The sequence below is a fragment of the Octopus sinensis genome, linkage group LG8 (genome assembly GCF_006345805.1).
Source record: "Octopus sinensis linkage group LG8, ASM634580v1, whole genome shotgun sequence".
Classification (NCBI taxonomy): Eukaryota; Metazoa; Mollusca; class Cephalopoda; order Octopoda; family Octopodidae; genus Octopus; species Octopus sinensis.
In genome coordinates this window covers 95239734-95251071 of record NC_043004.1, presented here as the reverse complement: position 1 = coordinate 95251071, position 11338 = coordinate 95239734, and positions in this window count along the sequence as shown.

Genomic DNA, 11338 nt, shown 5'->3' with positions numbered 1-11338 from the left:
ACGAAATACCGCTAAGCATTTCGCCCGGCGTGCTAACGTTTCTGCCAGCTCGCCGCCTTGTGTGAATATAATATATAAGCATTTGTGTATTTGTTCGTGCGTGTGCATGTATGCAGCGCGCGAGCGTGTATTCGTGTCTGTCTGCGCGCGTGCATAAACTTGCGTAATTGTAAACATAAACTATAAACATATAAACTATGAATTTTACCTGAATTTTGCATGTGAGCTTTTCGGCTGCGTTTATATGAGACAGCGCGTCTTTGCACACATCACAATGATGTCCCTTTTTCTCGCCATTAACATCAACGTATAGAATAGTTCTTGTTGTATAACACATGAATGGACCAACATCGTTATGAACCTCGTTTGTCATCGTGAAACTCCGTGTCTGACTTCATACATTTGGCCTCTACGTACTCCCCTCCCTTTATTTCTCTCTTCTTTTCTCACAGACTCAAATACGTATATATTCTTTCTATTGTAGGCACACGGCCCGAAATTTTTGTGGAGGGGATCAATCGATTAGATCGACCCCAGTACGCATCTGGTACTTAATTTATCGACCCCGAAAGGATGAAAGGCAAAGTCGTCTTCAGCGGAATGTGAACTCAGAACGTAAGGACAGACGAAATACCTATTTCTTTATTACCCACAAGGGGCTAAACACAGAGGGAATAAACAAGGACAGACATAGGTATTAAGTCGATTACATCGACCCCAGTTCGTAACTGGTACTTAATTTATCGACCCCGAAAGGATGAAAGGCAAAGTCGACTTCAGCGGAATGTGAACTCAGAACGTAAAGACAGACGAAATACGGCTAAACATTTCGCCCGGCGTGCTAACGTTTCGGCCAGCTTATCGCCTTCAAATACATATATATTACATGCGATACAATAATCGAAAACAAGTACGGCTAGTTGGAAGTAAAATGGTCGAAAGACAACTTATTCGTATTTGCAGAAAAAGTACATTCAAAGAAATATTTATTGTAATTACTGTCGAATTCAAATGATAAAAGAAAATTAACCTTTAAATCAAAGATAATTTCAGTTTATTTTCAGGCTGCTTGACTTTTATATGACGATAAATGTATAACCGAGACTGAAGTTCTACGAAGAGAGTTCAAAATATTTCTATTTTCACTGTCCAACACAGCTCAACGAATTCTGTTTTCAACGAATATTCCCAGACCATACATGTATATTCAACACTCAGCAAAAGTACTTTGTGTGGATTTTCCACACAGACACAGACACAGATACACACACGCACACACACACACACACACATACACACACGCACACTCACGTTAATACACGTAAATGGCGAGGCGCTTTACTTTCAGATTTTGAAAACACAGCGATGTTCTAGTTTTAATTTTTCATTATTTTCATATCATCGTATCAGTTCCTTGCAGATCTTTGGGAACAATAACATATCTAGATAATAATGGCTTCATCTTTAGATGACGTGGAGTGTAGTGTAATTGCCTCTTTTGTAGACGGCGAATGCTATTTGCTTAAACATTACAGCCGAAATTTCTATCTAGATTTATACATCATCAGTTACGCGTTGCTTTGTTAGTTACGTGTATATGTTATCTAAGAGTTTGTTATAGCGGTTTACAAAAGTTCTACGTAATATGAATGTGTTGTCTACAAAAGTTTTCCTATTTAGCATTGTTTTGTGTTGTGGGGCATAGTGTATCGGTCTGTGTTATAAGTGCAGACATTTTTATAAATCGCTTTGGTTATTAGTAGACTGTTCTCGCGTTTACATGTTTGTAGTTTGCTATTGACTAAGGTGGGAGTACGATTTTTATAATTTTGATACACACACACACACACAAATACACGCACTCACACACACATATGTATGTATGTATATATATATATATATATATATATATATATTGTGTGTGTGTGATGTGTATAAGTATATATGAACGTATGCATATATAATGAACTAAAATTAAAGCTAATACGTGTCAGCACACACATACACACACGCACCACGCGCGCACACACATACACACACGGAGCACGGGCCAAAATTTACGCACTAAAACATCTGACATTTCGTTTATATTACGTTATTAGTATAATTATTCATTTTTTTTCATCCTGTACAATTATGTGCGTATTCATCCTTAATTCTATTTTAGTCACTTTTTGTCACTATTTTAGTCACTCAAGAATAATCAGCCGAAATTACGAGGATAATCTGGTTCTTGATTGAAGATAGAAAACTTCGAATGACCCTTCTTTGTTTTCTTGGTATCGTCTATCTGGATGTTTTGTTTTCCCTTTTTGTATCACCTAGTTGTCCGGATGTTTTGCGTTCTTGTCCCATTTTGAGTTTTATATATTTAGCGGCGTAGGTACACTTTGTTCTCTTATATGTAAGTACACATTTATATGTATATATATATATATATATATATATAAGGAAAATAAAGCAAGAGAGAAAATGCTAAAATGATCTTATCATGAAGAACATTTTAGTACCGGTTTCAGCCTTTGCGACCTTTTCAACTTAGAGTAGTATGTTGATTTGGTTTGCTGTTAGTTCTTTGTGAGTTAGATTGATTTTTATCACTTTTGGTTCCTCCTGTCTAGTGCTATCCCTTATCTCTGTGTTTGCGTATTGGGTCTAAAAAAAGGATTGAGGTGATTGAGACGGTAGCTGTTATGTAGTTGTTCCTTGTTGTTGCGGGGTGCCCTGTTGTGATTTATGGTGGGGTAAGAAGCTTACTTCCCAACCGCATGGTTCCAGGTTCAGTCCCACTGCGTGACACCTAGAGCAAGTGTCTTGTGCTATAGTCTCGGGCCGACCAAAGACTTGCACGTGGATTTGGTAGACGAAAACCAAAAGAAGACCATCTTATATATATGTGTGTGTGTGCTTGTGCGTGTATGTACATGATTGCGTGCGTGTGTGTGTGTGTGTCTTTGTGTCTGTGCTTGCCCCCGTCCAACCGCTCGACAATCAATGTTGGTGTGTTTACGACTCTGTAACTTAGCGGTTCGGCATAAGAAAACGATGGAATATCTACTAGCCTTAGAGAAAGTCCTGGAGTCGATTATTTCGACTACAAGTTCTTGAAGGTGGTGCCCCAGCATGGCTACAATCTAATGAATGAAGCAAGTAGAAGAAAAGATAAATGATAAATATATATACACACACACAAACGTGTTTCATTAAAGACTGTGTTCGAGTTTCATCTTTGTTTTATAACAGATTTTCCAATCAGTTTCTTACAGGTAGTTTAGAACATTAAAAGTTACTGAATCCATATTGAAACGTTTCTAGAATTTCTCAGGGACGCATATTAGTAGTCATTCAAACGATACAATGTTATTCAGCACCCGACGGCAAAACAAACGTTTCAAGGAGTACGTTGAAAACTTTTAAACCCAACCGACACAGAAAATACTCAGAACTGAATCTGGGTGCGGCTGGTTGTAAAACAAGAAGTGAGTCAAATGACGTTCTGACCCAAACTAGCTTCTCACAGACATGAATTATGCTTCATGTTCTTTTTTACCGGTTTCCTTAAATTATATTCTATATTTACTGATAGGAGGCGCAATGGCCCAGTGGTTAGGGCTGCGGACTCGCGGTCATAGGATCGCGGTTTCGATTCCCAGACCGGGCGTTGTGAGTGTTTATTGAGCGAAAACACCTAAAAGCGCCACGATGCTCCCCAGGGGATGGTGGTGATCCCTGCTGTACTCTTTCACCACAACTTTCTCTCACTCTTACTTCCTGTTTCTGTTGTACCTGTATTTCAAGGGTCCGGCCTTGTCACTCTCTGTGTCACGCTGAATATCCCCGAGAACTACGTTAAGGGTGCACGTGTCTGTGGAGTGCTCAGCCACTTACACGTTAATTTCACGAGCAGGCTGTTCCGTTGATTCGGATCAACCGGAACCCTCATCGTCGTAACCGACGGAGTGCTTCCATACCATTTACTGATATCTTTACTGTAGATACATATATAGATATGCTGTAAAATTCTTAAATTTTTAGGATGTCACAATATATTGTGCAATATCTATGCAACTTCCTCCATTTTTATATAACTTTGTGACGTATAACCAACGTATTTTGTTAAACCTTTGTACACATTTTTACTGTACGAATAAATGTGCCCTGGTGGCAATAATAATTACTATTATAATCATTATTATTATTATTATTATTATTATTATTATTATTATGGTTATGTTGTTGCTTTTGTTGTTGTTATTTTATTACTGCTTCTGTTACTCTTGTTGTTGTTGTTGTTGTTGTTGTTGTTGTTGTTGTTGTTATTATTATTATTATTATTATTATCATCATCATCATCATTATTATTATTATTATTATTATCATTATAATCATTATCATTATTATTATTATTATCATCATAGTTGTGTATGTATTTATTCCTGTTTTATTTGGTATCTATCTTCAATGTAGTTCAGTTTTCTTCCTCTATGTCCAACACAAATTATCATCCTTTTCTTTAAATTGTCATAGCATTTTATTTTTCTAGCTTTCGCTGCATACTTATTTCCTTATACATTCATCTTTATTTCCTTATATCTTATATTCTTATACCTTTTTAAATGTACCTGAAATGCATTAGATTTTAACATCGGCATCCGGTGGAATTTTATCATAACAGCTACATTAAATCTTCATGATGGCATAATCAGAAACAGTGAGTCATTTCAAATATTGATACGTTGGCGTGTGTTGTGTATGAGGACAAGGATACGCGTGTGTGTGTTTCAATGAGTGTGCCTGTAAGGGTGGGCATGGGTGTCTATCATACACGCGTGCGTGTGTGTGTGTTGTGTGTGTGTGTGTGTGTGTGTGTGCATGTGCGTTTGTGCATGTGTTTGTGCGTATGAAGAAGAAGAAGAAGACGGGAAGGGTGTGTATTTGTCTTTAAGTACACGAGGGCGCCTCTGTCTTTATCTGTCTCCATGTGTGCGAGGCTTTAGTGTTTTACACACACACACAAGAAAATATATGTATATGCGCTTGCTGCGCATGACTTTGTGTGTGTATTATTCTGATAAATTCACTTTATAAACAGCGACACATGAATAAGTAGTGACAGTTGTGAAACGAATAAATAAATAAAGACATATATATATATAAATGTATGTATGTATGTGTATATATATATATATATATATATATATATATATATATATATATATATATATATACATACACACACACATATACATACATATATATGCATATATTTGCAAATAAATTCACGAATATAGATTTACATACACACATATGCATATATACTTATATGTATTTACACATACACACACACGCATACACAATTATATATATATATATATATATATATATATATATATATATATATATTTATATAAATATATGCGAATTTGTACGTGTGTGAGTATATATATATATATATATACGTGTGTGTGTGTGTATGATATAATTATGTATTTTTGTGTTCGTATACACATTTATTTATATGTATACATGTGTATGCCTATTTGTATTTATCTCACTCTCTGTATATGCATATATAAATATATAAATACATACACACATACAAACATACATATACTTTTTTCTTTTTATACAAATATATGAATATGCTCTCTCATACATATATATGTATATATATATATATATACATATATATGTATATATATGTATATATATATAACATATATGATATATATATATATGTGTGTGTGTGTAGTATATATATATGTATATATATATATATTATATATATATATATATATATATATATATATGCGCGCGGGAGAGCATATTCATATACATGTATAAAAATGTATGCAGGGAAAAGCTATATACATTGTTCGTTGAGAACAACTAAGTGGCAAAATGTCCGAACTCATCACCGCTCCTTGACACAGGACACTGAAGACCTTTCCCAGCTGCCATCCCAGACAGTGTGCATCTTTTTAACCATATGTACTCATCGCAGCATCCATAGATACTTGCATGTTTACAATGCAACACAAAATCATAGATGCGTCTACACTACACGTATATCTATGTACACCCAGTCTCAAATTCATAGCCACTTGTATAAAGGGTAAATACCCCACTTCGGTCATGAATGACCATGGGTTTGCACCAAGAAAGTTCCCCTCCGAGACACAAGTGCGGGCAAGGTTGTTTATGGAAGACCAGCAGTTACCCATGCATACCAGTCTCTCCTATTCATGCCACCGATGTTATTCAAGGGACAGAGAAAGGCCGATACATCTGGGTACCAGTGACGTCGCAACTCATTTCTGGAGCAACGTGAAATAAAGTGTCTTGCTCGATAACACAACACACAGCCCGGTCCGGGATTCGAACTCTCTACCTCATGATTGTAAACCCTACGCTCTAACTACTGAGCCATGCACCTACCTATTACACATAGTTACCTTGTATACATCAACGCGCAACGGAACATGTTCACGTGTGCACGTAAATTAGTGGTATACACGCATGCGCTTACACAAACATACAGCTAACAGACTAACTGATACGCCAACGCCAATGCTTGCAGTTTACGCCACACTACAGATCAAGTCCAGCTCAATCGTCGGTTATTCACGAGCGCCCTGATTCTATTGTTCAACTTTTCTCACATATACGTGCTAAACTTAGTTAAACACCCGAACACATAAAATCAACACAGCACCGCAGCTCCTACTAGTACATGCAACCTCACACGTATTTACGCATGCGCATAAACCTTTTTTTTTTGCGATATGGTGACAGGGAATGAAAGAAGGGCATATCTTTATGATCCTCCGGAAAGAAAGGCTCATTCCTATGGTGTGTTGTAACACCTTTTCTCCATAAGAAACTTCAAGAGCCAACAATTGGCATATAAACACTATATATCACACATATTTGATCATAAATTCACATATCTATATACGCATGGGCTTTTAACACCATAAATTTTACACTCAGATACCAGGTACACATAGCATTAACATGCACAAACACTAACGCCTTCTACATATCCGCTCATTTACATATATCTAAACTGATACGACAAACTGCACATGCGCACTCACATGCAAATACACACATACGCACTATTGTAGGAATAAAATCGTGCACACACATAAACCGAAACGATTAATTACACAACTGCCATAACATATACGAACATCAAAAGATACTCTAACATGATAAACAGCACAGAAAATATGCACATTCACACTAACAAACACATCCATTTTAATGCAAGCAAATGTATCGCCCTAGATTTCTATCATACTTTCACTTATTTGAGCAATCAATTTTATAGCAATACCCGAAAACATACCCTGAAGCAAAAATACACACATGCGTACAAGCAACCACATCGCTCTTAGCCATTAACATAAAGTATACCCACAACTACTTACATACTAATAATATAAATCTGTGGTGATTTATATTTAACGCGTTCGTGAAAGCTCGAGCGTGGAAACACGTTCGTTGCGATAAGAAATTCTACTCGTAAACACTGTATTTGAAAACACCCCAATCAGAGCTATAAAGGATGTCATCGAACTCTAGGACCCGTATTTCTGAGTCATTGCGTTACATCAGCTACATACCTTGCACTAACGATCGACGTTCTCATATGAAAACAACAATTAATAAATTTGCTGGCGTCTCCAAAGCTTTGTCAAGCTGAAATTAATTAAAGGCGCACCCAGCAGTGATGATTAAAATAAAGCTTCGAACATTGATATTTAACGCTCTCAAGTACACTCAACTATGCTTGTACATGCCAGTGGTTCTTTGTGCGCAATAGACAGCTAATTCGGTCTGTTGTTGATGACGCCTAACAACGCAGAAACACGTGTCCTAGTTTGATGACGTCATTCATATCTCAGCTCGGTGTGTTTTCATACGCATTCTCTGCAAGGAGAATTTCTCCTTCAAAACAGCGAAGGTGCTCCATACGTATTAAACATAAATATACACAGCTATTTCAAAATTTATCATTGCTTAATATAATTCTAACTAAATAATTTTAGCTTCATAAAGCCTTGCACATGCCAGTAAAGTTATTTACTATTTACATATAAGAACGGTCGTTCTTACTAAGCTATGAACAACTAATTCAGTGTGTGCAGCTGATGAAGCATAATGATGCAGAAACGCGTTCCCCACAATCTGATGACGTCATTCATAACCTATTCGGTTTCCTTTTTTCCTCATTGTCGATAAGAACATTTTCTCCGAGACAGTAACTGTACGAAGGTATTTTCATATTTGAGCGCACATCTAAATATACATGCACACAGCATATACGTACATTTATACATACACACAAGCACACAGAGTGTGTATATACGTGTGCGCGAGCATGTGCGTGTATACTCGTATGTCGATTTGACTGAATGAATATTCAGGTTTTCAGTCAACTGGAAAACTTACTCATTCAATTAGGGTGGTTGAATATTCCACTGTTATGCGTACTTTTATCGTAAACATTTGTAAGAATCGGTATGACAATGTTTCCACAGTTTCTCTTTAACCAATTTCAGTCACACGTCTTGGACTGATTCGAGGCAATGTTTAAGTGCGCTTTAACGGAATGTCACTGCGTGGCACCCCGGACTTTGCAACCATGAGATTCCAGATTCAATCTCATTGTTGTAAAGGATCCCATCAACTTTAAACGGAGTCTGGATAGATTCCTTCAAAGAATACCAGATAAGCCACCCATAATTGGATACAACTCACCCAACAAGAACTCACTACTTGAACAAAACTTGACTTAAACAAAACTTGACTTAAACAGGATTCGAACAATCCTATCAGGTGGTGCTATTAAGTTAGACATGGTCTGGACCAATCTTTGGTCGAAACATATCTAAGTTATCTAAGTTATCTAAAGCAAATTTTTTAACCTCTTGGCGAACTCTTTATCCACACACAAACACTACCACAAGTAGTGTAAAGATGACCATAACTTTTTTTATTAACTGATACTTATTTCTTTACTGCCCACAAGGGGCTACACACAGAGGGGACAAGCAAGGACAGACAAACGGATTAAGTCGATTATATCGACCCCAGTGCGTAACTGGTACTTATTTAATCGACCCCGAAAGGATGAAAGGCAAAGTCGACCTCGGCGGAATTTGAACTCAGAACGTAACGGCAGACGAAATACCGCTAAGTATTTCGCCCGGCGTGCTAACGTTTCTGCCAGCTCGCCGCCTTATTAACTGATACCGGTTATACAAACTGCACGTGTTGTTAACGTGACTCATTCTCAATACAAAAGTATAACTGAACGTAGGCTTTATCACAAGGATTCATGGATGCATTTATAACATCGTCCAACCTAACACGCGAATCCTTTTTCAAAAATATTCAAGTGTGCACTGTTATACTTATTAATGCCCCCTTACACTCATCTATGTCACCAAATTGTTGGCCCCCAAAGACTGTTCTTTATTGAACCAAAGGTGGAAGTTGTTAGAGGCAGATCCAATTTGCCAATTGCCTGATTTGTTGTCATAGATGTATGTGGTCATGTACTACCATGGTGAATGCGAATCATTTTCAAATTCTTATTGAATCTCTTTCTCTTTAACGCTTCTCTAAGACTCTTAAGTATCTCAATGTATCACTCACTACCGACGTTACAATCAAGTTCCAGAAAATCGAGACGATTGACACCTTTGTCACTACCCCTATCTCCAGAAAATCAGTCACCTCGACTTTTTGTGCCAGTTGTTACCTCTTAGAGTTTCTTAGGCCATGGAGAAAAGGCTTTGCGACATTCCATGTGAATTGGCCTTTTTTTCTGGGAGATCATATAGATACATCCTTGTTTCATTCCCTGTCACCATATCGCAAAAGAAAAGAAGATAACACAAATGTTTTTATAGGCGCGGGCATGGCCGTATGGTAAGAAGTTAACTTCCCAACCACATGGTTCCGGGTTCAGTCCCACTGGGTGGCACCTTGGGTTGGTGTCTTCTACTATAGCCTCGGGCTGACCGAAGACTTGTAAGTGCATTTGGCAGACTGAAACTGAAAGAAGCCTGCCGTATATATATATATATATATATATATATATATATATATTATGTGTATGTCTTTGTGTTTGTGTTTGTTCCCCACCACCACTTGACAAACGGTGATGGTTTGTTTACGTCCCCTTACCATAGCAGTTCGGTAAAGAGGCCGATAGAACAAGTACCATACTTAAAATAAGTACTGGGCTCGATTCGTTCCATAAAATGTTTTCAAGTTGGTACCCCAGCATGGCCGAAATCTAATAACTAAAGCAAGTAAAAGATAAGACTATAAAAGATTCGCTTCAAACTTCCAAAAGATCAGAACAGGCTTCCATACATCTCCCCTTCAAATCGTGTATCAACTACCGCGGTATCCACTTTGCACGCAGTTTTTTCTCCTTGTAGATGCAATTCATCTCTATCATACACACACACTGAAACATGTCAGTGAGTGTGAGAGAGAAAAAGAGAGAGAGAGGAGAGAGTGAAAGAGAGATAGAGAGAGAGGAGAGAGATAGAAACAGAGTGATATAGAGAGAGGGAGGAGAGAGAAAGAAAGAGAGTGATAGCGAGAGAGTGAAAAAATACATATGTACAATCACATACACATGCATTCAAATATACTCAAAAGCTTTCACATGGCTTTTCTTTTGGTTGTTTCAGTCATTTGACTTCGGCCATGTTGGGGCTCGGCCTTGAAGGGTTTTGGTCAAACAAATCGATCCCAGGACAAACCGCTAAGTTACGGGTACATAGGCACACCAACGTCAGTTGTCAAGCGGGTGGGAGGACAAACACAAGCACAAAGTAACACATATATATACACATTTTTTCAGCTTCCCTCTACCAAATGCACTCTCAAGGTTTTGGTCGGCCCGAGGCTATAATAGAAAACACTTGCCCAAGGTGCCACGCATTGAGACTGAACGCGGAACCATGTGATTGGGAAGGAAGCTTGTTACCAGATAGCCACGCCTCAATTCATCAATCTATCTCTATATACGCGAAGGGGATATGTGCATGTAAGAATATGCGCGTTCATTTTTTGAACACGCACACAAGCACAAACATATATATATATACATTGATGTATGGATAGGAATATATACACACATACATGTGCGTGTGAGTGTGCATGTCTGTCGTAAATGCATATATGTTTCTATGATAACTGTATACGTGTAAAGGCACATTGCAATGCCCAATACAATAAGATGATAATTACTAGAAAAATCATGCCGCAACAGTTTATTTTATTTATGATGTCTATTTTATCAATG